Source organism: Pseudorca crassidens, chromosome 5, assembly GCF_039906515.1.
Source record: "Pseudorca crassidens isolate mPseCra1 chromosome 5, mPseCra1.hap1, whole genome shotgun sequence".
Lineage (NCBI taxonomy): Eukaryota > Metazoa > Chordata > Mammalia > Artiodactyla > Delphinidae > Pseudorca > Pseudorca crassidens.
The window spans coordinates 32,975,180-32,997,250 of NC_090300.1; the positions used below are offsets into that span (position 1 = coordinate 32,975,180).

Here is a 22,071-nt window from a genome sequence, read left to right on the forward strand (position 1 = left end):
CCTCCCCTCCCCACAGGCGCGCCATGCAGGCTCGCTGGAAGGCCGCACGGTCCAGCAGGCCCACAGCCCTTTCTGATGACCGCAGTGAAGTTCACCAGCCAGAAAAGCCCAGTGGACGCTGCATAACTTGCACAGGACAAACTGAGGGCTCCAGAAGCTCAGAGGAGAGGAGAGGGGAAGCAGACGGGAAAGGGCTGCAGGCTGGTGGGAGCGGGAAGGTCACGCAGGCGGAGCTGGCATGGCCACAAAGGCCCAAAGGCAGAGCTGTGTGGGGTGGCATTTGGCCTCCCCATTTACCAGCGGGGAGCAGAGTCAGAGGCGCTAAGGCATGTGCCCGAGGGCACGGCTTGGGAAAGGGTGAAGCTGGGATTTGGCATCCAGACCGACAGCTAAAAACTAGAATTCTGCCCCACTCCCCGCCCAGCTAGTCCAGGCGGCTGGGTGGGTCTGCGGGGGTCTCCGGGCTGAGGGGTTAACGGGGGCTTCGGTGTCTCAGGGTCCGCACGACCCTTCAGAACAACGTGCTCCACTGGCATCCCCGGGCCACGGGGGTGCTGCCACCCGGCCGCTTGGCCCTCACAGGCCCACGTCCTCACGGGCTGAGGTCGCACCCCAATGCCCGGCCCCCTGTGTCCCCATGTCCCACCACCACAGGGAGGCTGGGGCTGCACTCAGTCCAGGGGTGAGGGGCAGGGCTGCCGCCCGGCCCGCAGCTTCCTCGAGGGGCAGAGAGGAGGAAGTGGCTTTATCTTTGGATTCTTCTTCTCAGTCCTGGGGGCCATTCCGATTTCCCTAGGGCCGGGCAGTCCCACCCGCAGTTGAGGAGGAGCTTCCCAGCCTCAGGCCGGCATCCGCATGCCCATCGGGAAAGTCACCCTGGCCATCACCCCAATGCGGAGGGTCGTCTTCTGGACACTCTGGGGCTCCCCAAAGTGAGGCTCTCAGACTCCCCAAAGGCTGGCAGCCCGCTCCGCATCCTGATTCAGCTGCTCCCTCGGCCCATGCCTGGAGGAGGGGCTCCTGCAAGCCCCCCACACCCCGGGCCGCTCAGGCTCAACCCCGCACACGGGACCCCCGCCAGCCCGCCCTGCCCCTCTCTCCTCGGCCTCCCCCGCCAGCTCCAACATCCTTTTACCTCAAATCCCAGGCCAAGACCTCGTGCCACATCTCCCTCCGCGGCTGGCTCCGCCCTCTGCCTGGGCCCCCCTCACTGGCGCCGCCCTCCGGCCACTCCAGCGCGGCCACCCCTCAACCGAGCCCGGGCGCAGTGCTCCTCCCGGAAACCGACCCGGTGCTTGAAGCTCTCCCCACGGGCCCTCCCTGAGCTGCCCGGCATCACGTCCCCGGCGCCCAGAGCCTCTCTCCCACTGATTCCTAGTACGGCGTCCTTGGGGGCAGGGGCGGTGCCCAATTCGTAGGGCCTCACGGAGTCTGCCAGGGAATGCTGCCTGCCCGCACTGCCTCTTCACTCTCCCCGGCCTGTGAAAACACTCCCTCTAGGAGGCACGGCCGCCCTGCGCCCCAGGCTCCCGAAGCCACCCCTTCGTTCCCAGCCGCTCCTGTTCCCCAGGCCTCCTTCCACTGAGCCGCCTTGCCTGCGTCTACGAAGTGCCGCCAGGTGGCAGGTGGCAGCCAGAGTGCTTTGCAGCCGCTATTCCGCCGATTCGTCACAGCCACCTCGTGGAGAAGGCTCTGTTTAGCCCCTGAGGTCCCCGAGGTTCCATGGTTGTCCATGCCACGCATCGCCGCCTGCAAGTGACCACGAGCTCCCGGCTCAGCCACATGGCCACGCTGCCTCTTCTCCCTTCAAATCTAGGAGCTGGGAGTTGTTTTACTGTCACATTTCCCCTGCGGGGCTGGGGCTGGGGGCTACAGGCTGGGCTTCATTTTCCTTATCTCGGGGTCACCCTGGAGCCCTGGCATAGCTTTCCGCACAGAAACGCTTCCGGCGTCTGCCGTCTGCATTCCCCAAATGCAGGGGTGACCCTGGGAGTTGGCTGGGATTCTGCTTGGGTGGCGGGTAGGCTGAAGTGCTGTGAGCCACACAGAGAAGTGGGGTGGTGGCCCTCACAAGGGAGATACCATGTGAGTACCAGCCCAGAGGAGGAGTGGGTGACTGTAAGGGGGTCCTTCCCTGTCAGCCACACTCCCAAGCACTGAGACCCCTGTAGCTCCCAGGGCCCAGCTCCCTGACCATCCCTGCCTTCGGGCTGGGGATGCCACACCCCGTCCCCAGAACCCCCTGATGGCATCAAGGCAGAGGTTCTCATACTGTCTTTCTCCCGAATGGAGGCAACCGGAGCACAGCGTCACAGGCTGTCCCTCAGCGCTGCCCCAGCCCAGAGCTGCTGCCTCCTGGAACCTATGGCTTCACACCAGCGCAGCAGGTAAGCGGCCCAGGAGAAGGGCAGGGGTGGTGACAGACAGCAAAGGGAAGGCCTGGATGCCGGGGGCAGGCCTCCCTCTGTGTCAGCAACCCCCTGCCTATGAGATGGACGCTTCTTGCCAGGGCTGAACGGTTAAACTCCAGCCCCCCGCATCCTACCTGACCCACTACCTCAACTGCTTCACCCTACAATAGCAGAAAGAGGGACTCAGGAGACAAATGGACACCCCAAACTCATGTGTAGGCAGAGGCCAGGTCGATAAATGAGAGAAGGGGACAGGGACAGGCAATAGGGAGCAGTGGGGCCTGTGGTAAACAGGAGGCCACTGGTACCTTCCACCACCTGACCGCCATGACAGAAGCATATCTGCAACGGGGCTTCCAGACAGTCAAAATTTTTAAAGCGTAGCCAGAAATCTGAATTTTTATGTGAAAATGATTTTTTACATGTTGGCTACCAATTAAAAAGTTTTACACATTATATAAGCCAAATAAATCACCTCCCTGGGGTGGGGGGCGGGCAGCCCATAAGGGCACCTGCTGCTACCCTGCCACCTCGAGCATGCCAGCATTGAGTGGTGTGGCCACTCCGAGGCAGACGACCCTTGGCACTGCCTTGGCCTGGCCTAGCTTCGGCCGCAAAGAGGTGTGAGGTTAAAGGAAGTGGCAGTGACACTGCGGAGCAGCTGCAGGGCTTACTCAGCCTGGAAACTTTCCGGTCTAGCCGTCTTTAGCTGGGGGAGAGCACACAGCCACCCCAGGAGCACGGCAGAGCCCTCGGAGGAAGAGGGCAGAAAGGCACATTCAAAAATGACTGCTGCTTTGATTTGTTTCCATCGTTTGTATTCAAAAGGTTAAACATCATAAATGAAAAATGTGAAAAATTTTATGTTCGACCCAAAATGAGAAAGAAACAGGATCTAGGCCCTTCCCTGAGGTGAGGAGAGGTGACCCAATCCCCATTCGAAACGAGTAAGCAGACTGCAGAGAGAAGGGCTGGGGCAAAACAAAAGGGAAACTTCCTGAACATGAGGCGCAATGAGCGGCCGGGGAGGTGTGGGGTTTTCCTCAGCAAAGGGAAAGTCCAGGGAAGCAGGACCAGGGTGGGAGGGTCCAGCCGCCTTGTTGTGGAGGCTTGAACCAGGCTGGAGGTGGGGAGGGATGTCTTCTCAGGGACCCTGCCAAACTCCGGAAGGGGAGGAGGCCACTATTCACATCTCTCTCCCCAAACCCTATAGAGTGGCTGCATCTTTCCTGCCCTCCTACCCAGCCTGGCCAGGCCAGACAGGGAGTCCTGGATGCAGAGGGGGCAAAGGGCAGAGTGGGCAGACCTACTCTGTTCCCAAGGGGCAGGAGACATCTAGAAGCCGCCATTGGCCAGGGGACCGGCCGCCCACCTCTCTTTTTTCTATATACAGCACTTTTATAAGAAGTCATGAATCAAAGCATTTGCCCCTCTGCTGGGAATGTGACGTCAGGCAAATCACTCAACCCGGGTGTGCACCTCCGTTTCCTCATCTATTATCTACGTCCTCACCTCACAGCGTTTTTCTGTGGACAGAATGAGCCAATACACGCAAGTGCTTAGAACAGTGCCTGGCACAGAAAGTGTTACTATTACTGTCATCATCATCGTCATCCTCATAAGTATGTTGTGGGAACTCTCTCCAACATCCCCTCCACCAAATTGCACAGAAGGGTTCCTGGGGCCACACAAGGCTACTTTCCAGGCTGCCCCAGAGCACTCAGGACCGGGGGCAGGAGGGGAAGGAAGCAGCTGCTTTTGAATCACCACCTTCAGCCCGCGAGGCGCACAGCGCAGCCTCCTCTACAGGGAGACCTCAGCCACCCAGCGGGATGAAGGATCACTGCTCCTGCCGAAGGATCACTGCTCCTGCCGCTGGGCCACCCAAGGGTTCAGCAAGGAAGCACATTCTATTCCGGGACGATCTGAGGAATGATCGCCACCCACAGTCCGTGCTGGCTTGTTTCGGGGGTGCAGAGAAAGGAGAAACTGTGGAGGTACATCCTATCGGGCGGGGGGGGGGTGGGGGGACGAGCCCAAGTAGGGTAAAGCTGGAGGCAGAGCAGATGTCAGGAGGGTAGAAATGAATCCAACGGACCCAGTTTTGAATCCTGGGTGTGCCACTTACTAGCTGTGTGACCTCGGACAAATTACGTATAAACTTCTCCGTGCAAAACTATCCTTGGTGAATGGGTAGCAGCAATCAGCTGGAGGTGGAATCAGGCCCAGTGCTGTGGCCAGGGCCGATCATTAGAATGCCTGTTTATCATGTCCTGACCACATGCCACACTTCCCTGACCAGCACCTCAGACTAGGTGAGGTCACTGCTCTAGTTCCCTAGACACCCAGCTGTCTGTCTTGACAGCACTTTGCATGCTGCACTCAGTTGCCTAATTGTTTATGATGTAATGTGTCTTCCCCACCAGACTGTCAGCTCCAGGAGGCCAGGGCCCATCCTCCGTTTTATTCTCCACTGTATCTCTGGAGCCCAGCGCATGCCTGACACCAAGAAGATGCTCAATAAATATCTTGATCTGCATCAGCTCTAATCCTCACAGCTACTCTGAACACTGTCCTAACACAAAGGAAAAAAGATTAACACTTGAGTTTGCTCTGGTCATTGGGAAAGCCCGACTTAAGACTCTGACCTGGCTTGGAACAGTGACAGTAACCACCCCACAGCTCCTGCTGTGGTTCCTGCAGAAGGTCACGGTGTAGGTCTGGGGTGCATATGCCTCTTGCTCAGACAAGCTCTTTATTGGCTCTTTTCAGGAGTAAAAGGGTAGGCTCCCAGCCTTGTCTCCATGTCTTTACTCCTCTATAGTCAAAAGTAATGGAAATTGGGAGTTTTCAGAAGTTCTGGGGGAAAGTGCCCAGAAAAATTGGTCCCTGGAAAATGGCAGTCAACTAGGCTTGAGGAGACAGAGAGCCGGGGAGAAAGTCTCCAAGGGTGTGAGCAGGCAAGGGAAGGGTGTCTGACGCTCAGTTTTAACTTCTGCCCCGTTCTAAGCTACGGGCAGCCCCCTTTCTCAGAGGCCCTTGGTGACAGCCTGTTACGTACAATAGCCGTGGCTCAGCGGGGCTTAGGGAATGAGGAAGCCACGCCTATGGTACCCACGCAAAGTGTGGCAGCTGACCCCAGAGCTCAGATGGCCTGCTGGCATGGTCCCCACCCTGCAATCCCCAGAAACACTGCAGATGGGGACGGTTTCCATCAACGACTGCGTAATCTTCAAAGAAAAATAAATGATACACTCAGAAAACTTGCACAGGGAGAAACACTTTGGGGAAGAATGAAGATCTATTGGGGCGAGCACCTCTCCATGTCCACATATGTGGGATGAGGGCCTGGCCCCGCATGACCGGGCTAGAGGAGAAAGGGGGGTGGGGATGCCTGAGACATGTGTCACAGCAGCACTGTCCCTATTACAGACACCGCTAAGGAGGCCCACGGCAGATGGGGACTTGCCCAAGGTCACACAGAGGACAGGTAGGGGGCAGAGACTCAGCAGGGAGGCCCTCTGGCCTGCAGCCCGGGCCCCTTCGCACTCTCCTGTGGGTCTTCTGAGGAAGGGAGGGAGGGCTGAGGTTCCGAGGCCCCTCTGGCTGCCAATCGCTGGTGGTGCCAGACCCTGCCTGGGGCCCTCTCCTTCCTCCTTCCACGCAGAGGCTCTCCCGGCCTCCACCCAGCTTTCCTATCCACACACACCAGCCCTAAGGAGAAAACAGCCCCTGTTGAGTGCTTTATTAGAATGGTTATTTGGTGCAAGTGCTAAGTGACCTGCTCCCACTCCCCTTTTCCATCCCTCCAGCCATCCCCAGTTTGAGCCCAGAAGTAAAACAAAGGCTTTGTTTCTTTATTTTGATTTCCTGCTTAAAATCTCAAACATGCAGGAAACACCCACCCAGCCCCAGATAAGTGGACTGGGGCCACTGCGGGCAGGCAGGGCCGGGGGTCACTGAGTGGGGTGGCCCGGAAGGCTCTGATGCCAGCTGACCTTCGCTCCCGGGAGCGCCAGCAGGCCACCGGGGCCTGACTTCCTTTGCGGGAAGAGAATGGGTGTGCGGAGCGTATGGGGAGTGCTAGGCCTTTTTGACTCTGTCGCCCAGGGAATCTCAACCTGAGGAATGTGGGTGTGGAGGGACCACTGAGAAGACACATCTCCTACAAGTTAGTATTTAATATATGCCCCCGAGGCTTTGGGACCGTGGCTCCACCCTTTCCCATCATCTCCAGTTACAATAAAGCAGGCATTGAAAGAAGAACATGATAGATGCTATTTTTGGGCTGCTGAGCCTCCTTGTGAGAGAATGGTACTCGCCAAGAAAGATGCATTTGCCTCCGCCTCTTCCTGGGGACCTCCATTCCCAGCGGATTTAAAACATAAAGGGGTGAATTGGGCGGTCATCTAAAAGGGGGAATTTTCAAGAAGGTGTGTTAAAGTTCTAAAGGCTAAAAAGAAGAAGAAGAAAAAAAACTGGAACTGAGTTAAAATGAATTTTGCTCTTGAAGTGAATATATAATATGCTTTGGGGAGGCAAGAACCTGTCCCCAGGCCCCCCTAAAAATAGTCAGCCCTAAGCGGAGAGTGGGCCTCCCCAACTCCAGCGCATCTTCAGCGATCTCCACACAGCACCACATGCCTACAAATATTTGTACTTTGAATCTGGGTAGTTAGGATACTAGGGACGGCCTAACACACAGTATGTATAGCAGATTCTTTTTAAACCAAAGCTTTTCTTTAAAAAGTAGGCCGTCAACATAACATGTATGTGTATTTTTGCATAAACCAATAGGAATGGACTTTAGAATATGCTTAGTTGCCTTCATTGGTACAGTCTCTGACCGCTTCTACTGCAAGACAAACCCCAACAAAGCAGGCCCTTCTGAGGTCTTTGGGGTCCCAGCCTTTGCTGGCTTTTGCAGCATCTCCATGGAGTCAGGGGAAAGGACGCAGGCAGTGTTATCCTTTGTCGGCAACTCGGGAATGGAAAACATCTCAACTCACTATCACCACTTAGTAAAGAAAACTCAGGGACGCCTCAGATCTCCGTGTTCTATTACGAAACTCGTTCACATCTCTGTCCCCGGTTTGAACTCCTTGACTCCTTGAAAATGGAATCTGCCTGGGTAGGCAAGGCTTTTCCAGAAGGTTTTTCATCTTTTCTGCGCAGCTTTAGAAGTGGTGCTTTGCTAACTGCCCTAAGTCAAGCCCAAGCTACCTGCAAATGGGCCACGTCAGGCTCCAGCTCGGGAGTGGGGTCAGGCGGGGGCGGGGCGGGTAGCAGGAGGCTGCAAACAGTTGGGGGAGAAGCCTTCTCCTGTCTCCTGTAGTCAAGGAGAGCTTCCCCCTCTGCAGCTGGAGAGCTTGGCAGAGGGGAGGACCTGGGACCACACACCTGGGACACCATCTTTCTTTGAGAGCCGAGGAAAGGGAGAGCTGGCAAGGCCACGTTAGGGATTACAAAGGTACTACGTTGCACTCTGGTCTTCCTTCCTGTAAAGCGGTCCTGCACTTTAGACCAGAAATGTATTTTGCTCAAGATTGTTGACGATGAGCGGCTTCACAAGTCGGTGTCATCTAATGATAAAAAGAAAATCATGGGGTTTTCTTCTCTCTTTTCCAAATATATACATTTACCATTTAAATTACAGTTCGCTTTGGGCAGCTCTGACTAAATGATGCTCCACAGCCTGGCCTGAAGCCACAGTGGTCAAGGCAAGTATGTATTCGGATAGAGGAACTTTTTGAAAAAGGTTCAATCCCGAGATGCACACTCATTCCTCCCCGGGGTGAGTTCAGGCAGCAAAAGGATCTATCGACAACCTTGATGGAGACCCAGGTGGCATTTTCAGTGAATTCGCTGGGGACGTGGAGGTGAAAGAGCCAAGACACGGAAACTTGGGAGCAAGGCTCTAAAAGCCAGCCGGAGGCTGAGGGCAGGCCCAGCCAGCCAGGCCTCCTGACCAAGGACGCGCTGAAGCCCTGCCAAAGGGATCAGGTGCCGGCAAAACGGTCGCATCTGCTCATTTGGGGTAACGGGTACATGGTGCTTGTTATATATTATCCTTCATCTTTTTATATTTTTGAAAATTAAAAAATATACCAAGGGCACAAATGATGGAGGGGTTCCTGGTTGACAGTGAGATTAATGAGAATCGGGGAAAACCACTTCCATCTAGGCTCCCTCTGCCTTTCTTGCCAACCAGCCACGCCTGCACCTCCGTGGCTTCTGCTGCTTCACAGCGTCGCTGTGCATGAACTGCTCTGTCCCCTCTCCTCACGAGGCCTTCACTCCACTGCAGCACTGATTATATATGGCCAGAACCCTGTGGGCCATGTCCCATGAGCACCAGGAGAGAAGGGGTGTATCATCAAATGACCAAAGTCATCAGTCCTGGGAGCAGCACCGAGTAACAGACGGAGCATGTGCTCCAGGACCACAGAGACCTTGGTGAGACTCCTTCCAGGCTCTGCTCCTCTCAGGCCATGGCCGTGGGGATGCCTACTTAACCACCCTGAGCCCCCATTTCCGCATCTGTAAGAGGCTAACAGCAAAACTGTTGTGAGGCTTAGAGATGGCCAATGCTGAGCATCTACCCCAGCCCAGCCCACAAGTCTTCACTGAAGGAAGGGAAGGAAGCGACGGGAAGGAGGGAGCAGAGAGAGGGTAGACCTCCAGAGAGGCCGTCTTTAAGCCATGCCACCTGAGGAGCAGTTGGAGAAAGCACAGGCTGCTTGTGCTGGAGAAAAGCACGATTGTCAAGGTTCACGTGGCACAGATCCAGTGGGACAGGTTAAAGGGAGAAAGAAAAGAACTCTGCCAGGATAAGTGAATCCCCAAATGGGGTAAACTGATTTAAGGGGCGTCAAGCACCCTGCCTCTGAAAGCGTCCAGCTAAGACCCGCCCCTCACAGGCTGCACCGGAGGGACCCCCTGTTGAAAGTTTCCCAGCCTCTACTCAAGGGTCACTTTCCCATTTGGGCTGTATTTGTCTACTACTGAACTATTACTGGTTTAATCTTTACCTTAAAATCACCATACTTTTTAACTTAAAATTCTTTCTCAGCCTTAATCTGAGTAAAATAGCCAGTAAAAAAAAAAAGGGTTTGATGTCATACCTGTATTTTTATAGTACACATAAGTGTGTGTATATATACATATATATATAACTATTAAAATGTGTCCCACCTGAAACCATCTCCCTCATCACTATGAGAAACGTGCTCTCCTGGGTCTGAATTGAGACTGAATATGCTCCAGGGGCCCCTTCTGGGTCCATGATTCTGTTATCTGAAGGCTGCTTGAATACTGATAATGCTCTTAATTCTTACGGCCCTTTCTGGTCTCCCAAGCATGTTCTCATCTGTGTGTTTCATCTAATCCCCATGACAACCCTGAGGGCGGGGCAGAGAAGTCGCAGACAGAGCCTGGGCCCCTGCAGCACAGGACTCTCCCAAGGCCCTGTCAACAGTCACAGAGGACCTGAATCACAGCGCTGAACTCTCCATGCCCCCTCCCTCCTTCTACTGCCACACACTGCACAGCCAAATCCCTTCCTGGTACCGTCCAAACTCTCATTAGCAACACAACCCAGATCCAAATCACGATGTTTTATCCATTTAGGTGGCCAGATGCCAGGCTCCGTAGGTGAAAATATGCCTCTCTGAGACCCAGAATGTCATTTCACAACCAATGATGACCCACACTGTCATTTGGCCATCTGGCCATCAACAGGTTCCACCGAGTAAAGCTATCAAAAATACTAAAGGAGGGCTTCCCTGGTGGCGCAGTGGTTAAGAATCCACCTGCCAATGCAGGGGACATGGGTTCGAGCCCTGGTCCGGGAAGATCCCGCATGCCGCAGAGCAACTAAGCCCGTGTGCCACAACTACTGAGCCTGCGCTCTAGAGCCCATGAGCCACAAGTACTGAAGCCCACACGCCTAGAGCCCATGCTCCGCAACAAGAGAAGCCACCAGAATGAGAAGCCCACGCACCACAACGAAGAGTAGCCCCCGCTCGCCACAACTAGAGAAAGCCCGCACACAGCAGTGAAGACCCAACGCAGCCAAAAATAAATACATATAATTAATTTTAAAAATACTAAAGGACAATGATAGCAACATTAAAAAATTAAATACACACTGCTACTTCATAACCCCTACAAGGGGGATGGCTGCAGAAAGCTGCCATGGATCATACCAATGGGCTACAGGCCCTTGGCTCAGTGGTGGGGCTCAGTGGAAGGCCAGGGGAATCTCAGAACAGGCGGGACCAGCCTCATTATGCGCAGCAGGAACGCTACCTAGAAGACTGGAGATGGGCACCAAGGGATGCATGGCAGACACCAGGGAGTGCAGTATGGCTGTCACCTCAGCCTCGACAACGTCCTCTGCTGCCTGAAGCAGGAGGTGGCGGCACTGCCCTCTCAGTCAGAGTTCCACAAGACAGACCCACTAGCTGATTGCATGGATTTCCACCCACAAGCTGAGAACTGACATCCGTCCCGCTCTACTTCCACTCTTGACACCGGCTCTACCGCGACAGCCTGCTGGCCTGGCTGGGAAGGCAGAGCCCCAGGGTAGGTCCTCAGTGAACAGTAGTGAAGCAAGGGATCTACCCTGGGATCCAGGGCTCATTTTCAGAGATCCACACATCTCCCAAACTGAATGCCCAACTTCATACATCCAAGGAACTTTTCTTTGGGATTCTCACTGGCATGTTAAAGAGGCAGTGGCCCAAGAAGGTAATCATTGCTCTGAACACTCAGCCCTCTTGGCTGCCTGTCCCGTGCAAGAACTTGCTGGAAGTGGCACTAATATCCCATCCCTGTGGCCAGAGACTTCACAAAAGCTGAGAACATCTTTGGGAGATCTAAGCTCTCCTTAATCCACTATGACTTGGGTTACGTTATTTGCAGCCAAAAGCACCCGCACTGATCCGGTACCACGGGGCCCAGTGGCATCACCCAAGACTGTGAGGGGCGGCAAGGCCTCAGAGTCCACCAACAAAATTCCTCTCAAAGCTCGACCTCTCGGCTCAGCCTCTAGACCATGCATAGCTGCCAGATGCCCCGGGCACAGGGAGCTCACCCAGTTCCTTCCTTTTTCCCATCCCCAGACAAAGGTAACTTTACCTCCTAGCCAGCCAGATACCTGCCCCCGGCCAGGTAAGTACAGAGCCTCTGGAACTCAATGCACACTCTTTGGACACTTGAGAACATCCCAGCTTTGCACAAGAACGTGTTCCCAATTCGTTCACATGTGTATGGTTTGTGCAAACTACGTGATGCTCATGAGCAGGTATGTTTTCAATCGCTTGCAGGGAGGCACGCTCCATATGGGGGACTTCATTGGTAGACAATGATGACACCAGATGTGAAATATAAAATGGAAGCCACATTTCCCCAAGAAGTCACTTGATGCAGCAGGCTGGTCACCATGTGAATCAGGCTGATGTTAGGACCAGGCACCCCAGGAGCTAGTTCAGTCCATCAGAGCCCAGAAGTCCTCCCTGGTGCCAGGTGATCACTCAAGCTCAGGAACCAACCCCAGGGATAACGGACTTGCCTCTCTATAAGCAGCTCAGATCAACTGAAAGTGTGAAATACCTGTGGTTACAGCTAATAAAAGTTATACCTGTCACAGAGATGTCTTAGGTAGGTGAAAACATAAGTAGTGGCAAATACAAACAGAGCTGGCAGCCCTGGAAGACTGTCACTGCCCCACCAGGGTTCAGCAGAGGGCCACACTGCGCCCCCATAAGGAAATGTTGAGGCGGGGGGCAGCTTCTATCAGAGCACCCGGCTTACGCAACCTCCACCCGCACCCCCAAAGAGGCTGGCAGACTCTGTGCCTCGAAAACCCCAGAGCATTCAAGCTCCAACCTTCCTGACCTAGCAGAGAAAGGACAAACTACACCTTAAACCACAGACAGAAAAGCTAATTGGCTGGGAGTGAGAACAGACTGGGGGTCAAAACCATGAATGTTTTCATGGAACATTTTCAGCCCCAGTCAGCAGGGACATGCGATTTACAGGAAATTAGGAGACTTACAAAAATGTTAGCCAGCTCAAGTTTCTTTCCTGGGAAGAAAAGTAGGAGAAACTCTAAGAACTGTCTTGGTGAAAGTGCTTTGTTCACTGCAAAGCCCCTGGCACGTGTCAGTTATTAATACCAGCAGCTCGCCACCCCACACTTCACTCAACCAGTGAAAGGCAATAGAGCCAAAGCCTAACACAAGCTGCACCTGGAGCCTTCAGGCCAGGTCAGCCAGACCCTCACAAGAGGGGCCTGAGGGGCTGCGGGGTCTACATCATGGACCCTAGATATGATCTTGCGCAAGGTACTCTTTCTAGCCCCTGTTCCCCATTGCACATGGGGGTCATGATAAAGCCCTTCTGCAGGAGTCTTGTCAAATGATGAACAAGCACATCCACGTCAAGTGCCTGGTCTGTGTCAGCCCTGCTGGCAGCTGTTATTACAGCGGAGCTTCAGGGCTTTTAGTCAGATTTCCTTATCATTCCTGCTGCCGGGGAGGTCACTCTTTTGAGGCCACAATTTTGAGCCTTGTCAGTCACCCTCTCTGGTCAGGTCCAGGATAGAGTGTGAGTCCTAAGGGGCAAGAACCATTCAAGCCCAAGGAGGGTTGCTCGGAGTAGGCGCTGGTGGGAGGAGGAGGGGCAGTCCCAGAGCTCCGGGGATCAGGGCCGGGATGAAGTGGCCCTTCTCCACCTCTCCAGCCTCGGCTCTGGCCCTGGCCAGCACAGACCTCAGTGCCAGCCACAAAGTCTAATTGGTGTCCAGTGCCCACGCTCCCGCCAGGCATCACCTCACCTCCCCTAGGAGGCCTTCCCTGCCCTTCCACGCTGTCTGCTCCCACAGCCCTCGTGCTTCCCTCATCCCAGTACCGACCACGCTGGGCTGTCGCTCAGTTTGCACCCCTACCTTCCTCGCGGCGCGGTAACTGGCACTGTGCCCTACACTCGGTGGGCGCCCCTGCAGCTCCCGTCAATGAATGAGCCGGGCCCTGGTTGTGACCAGAGACCCAGGCCCCCGGCGCAGCAAAGGTTTATGAAGCAGCCTGCTTTTCATCTTTCAGATGAATCTGACAACTCCCTCGGCCGATCCCTGCCCTCGTTAACGCCATTTTAAAAGGGGAAAGATCCCCCAACTCCGCCTCCATCCACCCGAGTCCCGCCGCCCACCTCCCCGCGCGTTCTCGCCAGGGCAGACAAGGAACCCAAGGGCGGTTACCATGAAACGGGCTTTCTGTGCGGTGGGCAGGCCCTTCTCACTGGGGTCTCGATCGTCTCCGAATTCTCTATCGCACACCGTCACGCTGGAGCCTGCCGTGGGGGCAAAAGGCCACTCTCCGCCAGCCCCTGAGCGTAGTCCGCCTGTGGCGAGCGCGGCCGGGCCCGGGGCGGCCACACCTCCCCCCCGGAACAAAGCGCCCGGCCGGGTGCCCTCCCTTCCCAGCCTGCCCGACCGCTCACCGCGCGCTCCAGCCCGGCTCGACTCCGGCCTCAGGCCGCCTCCTCCATGCCCGCACCGGCGAGAAGGGAGCGCCGCGCCCGCCGGGCCCCGCGGCAGCCGGACTGACGGCTCCCGGCCCGCGGCCTCACGGCCGCTCTGGCCTGTCCCCGCCCCGGCGCCTCCTTAAAGCGACCGCGCAGCCCGCGCGCGCCCTGGTCGCCCGGCGCGCCGCGCATTCCTTATAATGCAACAGCGGCTGCTAAAAATAGAGCGCCGCCGCCGTGGGCGCAGTGGGGGCCGGGCCCGGCGCCGCGACCCTGACACCCCGCGGGCCCCAGATTCCCAGGACGCGCGGCCCGATGCTCAGGCCATCCGCGCCGAGCGCCCCGGACCCGGCAGGGCGAGCGGACCCGGCCACGGAACCCCGCCGCCGCCTCCCCCGTGGCCCCGCGCACTTACCCAGGTCCTACCCTCTGCGCGGCGGAGCTGGCTTTAAAGTGGACGCCGAATGGGAATTCGCCCGGGCCTCTTTAAGAGCCTCTGCACTCCAGCCTTTAAATCTCCGCTCCCGCCCGGCCAACTTCTGAGCCTGCAGACGCCTCCCCCGACCTAGGCGATCCCAGCCCGCCACCTTAACCGCGTTTCCTTCGAATCCCGGGCCGTGTTTCTTCCTCGATCCAGTCCCCAGCGTTGCTTCCCCCAGGCCCTCTCGGTGCCAGGTTCCTGGGCCTAAAGTTCGTTCAGATGGAGGCGACGGACGGGGACGGGCGACACTCGCGATCCATTTCATTGTTTCAGTTCCTCTAACTCCTCTCCATCGGCGTCATTTTTTTCCTTATTTTAAAAATTGAGATGTAATTCACATACCATAAAATTCCAGCTTTTAAAGTGGACAATTCAGTGGTTTTTAGTATAGTCACAAAGTGGCAGCCACCACTATTACCTAATTCCAGATCATTTTCATAACACCCCCCCTCTTCAAACAAACAAACAAAAACCTCCGAACCCATTTGCAGTCACTCCCCATTCCCTGCTCCTTCCCCAGCCCCTGGAAACCACTAATCCACTTTCTGTCTCTGTGGATTTGCCTAGTCAGGACATTTCATGAAAGTGGAATCATACATGTGGTCTTTTGTGACGCAGCTTCCTTCACTTCGCAGGATGTTTTCAAGGTTCATCCACGTTGCAGCATGTAGAAATACATCACTCCTTGTCGTGACTGAATAGCATTCCATCGTGTGGATACACCACATTTTGTTTATCTTTCATCAGCTGATGGACAGATTGTACTTTTGGGCTATTATGAATAAAGCTGCTATGAACATTAGTGTACAAGTCTTTGTATGAACATTTCATTCCTTTTGGGTATATATCAATACCTAGGAGTAGACTTGTGGGTCATATGCTAGCTATGCTTAACATTTTGAGGAACCCCCGAACTGTTTTCCAAAGCAGCTGTGCTATTTTATATTCTAACCAACAATGTATGAGAATTCCATGTGTCCACATCCTCACCAACACTTGTTATCATCTCTCTTTTTTTTTTTTTTTTCCGGTACGCGGGCCACTCACTGTTGTGGCCTCTCCCGTTGCGGAGCACAAGCTCCGGACGCGCAGGCTCAGTGGCCATGGCTCACGGTCCCAGCCGCTCCGCGGCATGTGGGATCTTCCTGGACCGGGGCACGAACCCGTGTCCCCTGCATCGGCAAGCGGACTCTCAACCACTGCGCCAGCAGGGAAGCCCTATCATCTCTTTTTGATTACAGCCATTGTGTGTGGGGGGGGGGCGTATCTCACTGTAGTTTAGATTATCAGTGTCATTTTTGAGGATGTTCTTTTTGTAGACGGACCTTGATGATGACTTGGAACCAGCTTTACACATCTGGGGAACTCATTCCCTTATCATTTTGAGAGCTTCGCCCACCACCCCAGGTCTCAGGAAACTTTGCTACCCTGAGTCATTCATGCCATGGTGGTTTCAGTTGGCACCCCAGGCATCCAAGCAGCCATTTGGTGAGAGCTATTGTGCCCCCTGCAGCCACTCCCACCTGCTGCTCTGAAGGCCCCGTGGACCCCTCGGGTCCCCATGGCTCGGGGGAAGGTTTGGGTACCATCAAGAGTATCTCATCTCGGTAGGGAGTAAAAGAACTGGTTGAGGAGGGGCCTTGAGGGACAGATGTTCATCTTGACCGGCTGGTCTTGGCCTGGGACCCGCATCTTCCTCCCCCTTCCATTTACCACAGGCCCTGGGGGAGGCAGGCAGGGGTCTGTGTGTCCTGGTTGTCTCTGCACATGAGTCAAAGCTTTGTCTTTATACCCCTTTCATACACAAAGCTTTAAGAACCTGTTTGCCTTAGAAATGGAACTTAACCAGCTAGTAATCACACACAAGTACCTGGGATTCTCTAATGGTGAGATTAGACCCTGCAGGTTATGGCTGGGGTCTTACAACAGGGTGTTCATCTCACTTGGGCTGCCACTTCTGCTCTTTGCGCCCTGAAATAAAGCAGGGCTCAGCTGCTGGCAAACAGGAGCTTTAGAGAACAGGACCACTGAGCAGAAAAGGGAGGCCTGGGATTGATGGTTCATTCCTCAGTAAATGCTGCCAGAGCACCTACTACGTGCCGGTGCTGTGCACAGTCCTACCTCCGCACCAGCGGAGGGGTAAGTGGTGTGGAATCAAGAGGCGGCGCAGAGGGAGCCCAGAGGAGGGGCGCGTAACCCAGTGTGGGGAGGGGCAGGTGCCCAGGGCAGGTTTTCTGTGAGAGGTGCTGATGGAGCCAGAGTTTGATGGGCAAAGACCAATCAGCTAGGCTGTGTAGGGAGGGAGAAAACCTTATAGGCTGAGGTATGACTGAGCTGAAATCTTTCCCCAAACTCCAGCAGATCCCCATGGCTGACCAGGTGTGCATGGGGCATGATAGAAGGTCAAGAACCCAGGCAGGGCTCAGGCCAAATTTCAGGCCCTGAGGTCCTAGGCCAGACCCGAGGCCAGGAGACAGTTCCTGGAATAGTACAAAGATCGGAGCTGTGACCCAGAGTAGAACTTCCCCGCTCAGCGACAAGAGCAAACATGCCTGATGCGCTGCAGGGCGTCCCGTGCCAGCCTCTCTGCCCAAACCTTGCTGAGTGCCACGCCTCACAGAAGACCCACACCGGTGTCTTGGGGTTCAGTAGGCAAACCCGGGGGGCCTGTGGACTTCAGGGCCAGGAGCCAGCCAGGTCACGGTGGCACAACCTTCCTCCAGAACTCTGCCCCAGTGCGGCCCCTGGGGGTTCCAGCAGCTCTGGGCTCCGGAGCCCTCACAGCATGCCAGACACGGGCACAGTGATGGGTCTGCACGCCTCCCAAGGACCCGGGCAGAAGGTCTCACTGGCCTGCTTTAGACATAGGAGACCACAAGCCCAGTCCAACCCAGCCAGTGGACTGAGAGTCAGGGCCTTCTGAACACAGAGCCTCCACTCTCTCCCCTATGTCTGGTGGCCTCGGCGGGCAGGTTGGTCAGTTGTGTGTGTGTGTGTGTGGGGGGGGTGGTGTTGGGAAAGCAGGGAGAAGGTGAAGAAAACACTAGCACTTGTTCCAGTCCCAGTCTCCTCGGGCCTGTGGCTGGAATTTATCTTTTGCTGACCCTGGAGCGCCAACGATGGGTTAGCCAAAGAGCCTCACCCCACCCACAGGCCTGTACTTTCCCTCAGCTGACCTTCCTTCTGTGCCAACTACAAGACCTTTGGCCAGTGATCTGGCACCAGGAACTCCATGGTCTTCTCTCAGGGCTGTCATGGGCTTTACCAACGCAGGTTCAGCCGTTTCTCAGCTTCAGCTCTCCCTGCTACCCCTCTGCACCTGCCACAGCTGCCCCAGCCCCACTAGGAGCTAGGCCTCCCAAGATTTTCTTCTCTGATGCTTAAGGTTACTGATGCTTGCGGTCCATCCTTTGCATGGGCTCCCTCTTGCTCTCTGGGGCCAGAAGAGCAGCTTTTTTTTTTTTTTTTTTTTTTTTTGCGGTACGCGGGCCTCTCACTGTTGTGGCCTCTCCCGTTGCGGAGCACAGGCTCCGGATGCGCAGACTCAGCGGCCATGGCTCACAGGCCCAGCCACTCCGCGGCATGTGGGATCTTCCCGGACTGGGGCACGAACCCGCGTCCCCTGCATCGGCAGGTGGACTCTCAACCACTGCGCCACCAGGGAAGCCCCCAGAAGAGCAGCTTTTAATCAATCGACTTCCCACTCATGGCCAAACTTCTCCCCAGAGTTGTCCATACTCAACTAACATTTGTTTCTGATCATTTATTTTTCTCCACTTCGTCCTTCCTCTGTTTAAACTAAAATCCAGCGGTTTTTAAACATTTGGGGGGACTTCCCTGGTGGCACAGTGGATAGGACTCCATGCTCCCAATGCAGGGGCCTGGGTTCGATCTCTGGTCAGAGAACTAGATCCCACAGGCATGCTGCAACTAAGGAGCCTGCATGCCACAACTAAGGAAGCCACCTGCTGCAACTAAGGCCCGGCACAACCAAATAAATATTTTTAAAAATAAATAAATAAACATTTTGGCCTGCAACCCATAGCAATAAAGAGGTTTGACATTGCAAACCAGAACACAGACATACACACACAAGTGCAACAAAAATTTCATGAAACAATACTTATTGTTACTATGTGCCATGCACTCTGATCTATTCTATTCTATTCTGTTTCATTAGAAAATGCTAGCAAGACCTACTAAATTGATTTCATGCCCCACTAATGGGTTGTGGCCTACAGTTTGAAAAACACTGAACCGTGGGGTTTTTTTTGTTTGTTTTTCCATTTTAAATTTATTTATTTATGGCTGTGCAGGGTCTTCATTTCTGTGTGAGGGCTTTCTCTAATTGTGGCAAGTGGGGGCCACTCTTCATGGTGGTGCGCGGGCCTCTCACTATCGCAGCCTCTGTTGTTGCGGAGCACAGGCTCCAGACGCGCAGGCTCAGTAATTGTGGCTCACGGGCCCAGTTGCTCCGCGGCATGTGAGATCCTCCCAGACAAGGGCTCGAACCCGTGTCCCCTGCATTGGCAGGCAGACTCTCAACCACTGTGCCACCAGGGAAGCCCGTGAACCATGTTTTGACACCTATAGCCTCAGGGTAGTGACATGATAAAAATTTGTCAAGAAAGAAAAGTCTACTCTAAGATTTTGAAACACATGCTAGGGACAATAGTTTGAAAAGAGTTCTGAGTTTCATAAGCCCAGGAGATTTCCTCTTCTAAGTAGGACGTGGCAGGTTGCGGCTGGTCAATTCTCCTATTGCAACAAAATGAGATGAGGCTCTCCATCTGTTCCCTCTCCCCTCCCCAAGGACATTTGCTAATTCGGGGCACTGGCTGATGATCAATCTTTGTCCAGAAAGAAGACTTCTAATGGGATAAAGAGAAACCAGTAAAGCTTTTACTGGTCACATGGTATTGGAACGAATCTAAATGCATCTAAAAAGCAGAGTGAAATCTTCCAAAGTCCCACAGTGCTTAGAAAATAAAGCCTTCCCAAGAAGAAAGAGCCTGCCTCAAAAACAAGGCCAGCTCCTGCCTCCTCCTGAGATTTGCCAGATTTCGAAGCTCCGTGGGGACAGTGTCCAGAGAGCTGGACCGGGAACTTCTGAAGGGCAGAGCTGACTCTCCATAACCTTCCATGGCTTAGGAGACAGAGATCTGCAAGGCTCTCAATCAAAATCCACACACGAGGAATAGGGATAAACCGGAGATACGTTGAGTCCTGTAAAAACTGAAACCCAGCCACAACCCAGCTCAATCCTTCAATGGATTGAGATGATCACTCCTCAACCCACCTGCTTGTCAGAGGAAAGAGGGAACACTGTGGGTCAAATGACATCATCTGGAGTCTCTCTACTTCTTATTTACAATGTGTGTGTATAGTAAAACATAACTAGTCTTGTGAAGAGGCATGAACATGTAATTGATAAGGAAGAGAAAACATTGTAGACACCCAGATCATTCAGATATTGGAGTCAGTAGACAGGACTTTGACTGCGGAGGACCTGGAACTCTCATACACTGCTGGTGGAGGTGTAAAATGGTATATCCATGCATCAGCCAGGGTGTATGCAGGATACAGAAACTACACAGTACTTTGGACAGGAAATTTTAATATAAAGAATTATTAAGTATTAGAGGAGACTACCTACTAAGGAGAAAAGAGAACTCTGAAGAGGATAGTTACAGCAGATGTCGGGAGAAGCCTCTTGGGCTGAGACAGAGCACCCAAAGAAGGAACAAGTCTGTATGAGTCCCAACGTTCACCTTCTACCAGGGGGCTGAGAACCATACCTTGTTGGAGATTATGTAGCCATGACCCACTGGATGATGAAGAGGTTTGCTGAAGGTCTATGCAGATGGTATTCATTGGAAAGCATTCCTCTTGGTGCTGAGGGAAGCCATCCCTGGAAGGGTGCCACACCGTGGAAATTGCTGGAAAACTTCCCCCAGGAGTGATGCATTGGAAGGTCAACCTCTGGAGTTTTGGAGGAAGCTGCCCATGGAGATGTGCTTTGTATTTCTGGTTGCCACATGCTGCAGGAGTCTTCCAGGTGAGAACATCAGAACCAGGAAGAGAGTCCTCTTTCTCCTGCAGTGACTGCCAGTGCTCCCTACTGACAAACCTTAACGCTGTGCCAGATGGCAAAGGAGAAATGTTTGCAGGGCCCAGCTCCATTAGCACAGGGCAGGTCATTAAGTATGGATTTGGATCTGAGAGGTAATAAATTGATAACTGGCACAACTGGCTTTGAGAAACTGTTTAGCAGAATCTACTAAAACTAAACATACAGCTACCTTTGGACTCAACGTTTCTACTCCTAGGTATATTTCTAAGAGAAATTAGCCCCTAAACAGGAGACAATCCAAATGTTTATTAACTGGAGGGTGAATAAATAAGTTGTAGTTTATTCATACAATGGAATACTCTACTGCAATAACTAAGAATGATACAAAAACAACAGGAATGAATCTCACAGATACTATATTAAGTGAAAGAAGCCAGATGAAAAAGACATTTATGAAGTCCAGTAAAAGGTAAAACTAACTGATGGTGATTGATGTCAGAATAGTGGTTTTCTCTTGGGCGAGAGGAAGATAACAGCTTGGGTGGGACAGAAGTGCCAGAAGTGTTATGTATCTTGATGTGGGTGGTGGTTTTATGAATATATACCAACGTGAAAGTTCAATAAGCTGTGCATTAATGATTAGCACACTTTACACATTTCACTGTATGTGTATTACACAGTCATCCCTCGGTACCCACAGGGGATTGGTTCCAGGACCCGATGCAGACAGCAAACTCCACAGGTGCTCAAGCCCCATGGTCGGCCCTCCAGTATCTGCTGGTTCTGCATCCACAGATTCAACAAACCTCAGAGCATGTGTTCAGTTTGCGATTTGCAGTTGGTTGAATTGGTTGGATCTGTGGATGTGGAATTCATGGATACCGAGGGCCACCAGCCTGTATATTTATTGAAAAAAAATCCACGTAAAAGTGGACCAGTGCAATTGAAACCCGTGCCTTTCAAGGGTAAACTGTACTTTAAAAATTCATAATACCTTCACTTAGATTAATATGTTGAATAAAGTGGAGAAAAATGTAGACAGATTAGATGGAGAAAAATGGCACCAGATAAGTGGAATCTAGCAAAAAACCAAAACTATAAAAACAAAGTGAACATTCTAGAACTTAAAAAGTATAATAACTGAAATCAAGAACTCATTGGATAAGTTTAATAACAGATTGAACACTGTTGAGCACAAAATTAATGAACTTGAAGATGAGTCAAAAGAACATGTTGAAACTAAAGCACAGAGGGAGAAAAAAGATGGAGAGAAAAAGAGATAATAGTATCAAAAAGATATGTGGGACATATTCAAATGTCTAACATTCATATCACCCAATTCGCAGAAGGAGAGGAGAGAGAGAAAATGAAACAGAAGCAATACAGGTTTTCCCCACTATCTGAAAGTAGAACGTTCCTATGAAAACTTTCATAGGCTGAAATAGTATAAAATGAAATAGCAATTACCTTTGTGCTAATAGATGCACAAAATAAATTGAAATAAGGCACACATGCTCACAGACACCATTCAAAGCTATGGTGCCTTGATGCTGAGACACTGAATGTAGTTCCTGGGAAGG

General features: G+C 53.1%; 1 protein-coding gene across 4 annotated transcripts in view; it reads right to left on the reverse strand.

Annotated features, from left to right (window-relative positions):
* Positions 1–14,914, reverse strand: part of MRAS (muscle RAS oncogene homolog) — a 56,676-nt gene extending 41,762 nt beyond the window's left edge. Inside the window, exon 1 of one of the 4 annotated variants that reach the window (XM_067737701.1) lies at positions 14,353–14,914. The gene's annotated coding sequence lies outside the window, so the exon portion shown is untranslated. Of the gene's footprint in view, positions 1–13,671; positions 13,893–13,913; positions 14,076–14,352 lie in introns of those variants that run through there. The other 3 variants (XM_067737699.1, XM_067737700.1, XM_067737702.1) reach the window with 3 other exon arrangements.
* Positions 14,915–22,071: the final 7,157 nt, after the last annotated feature.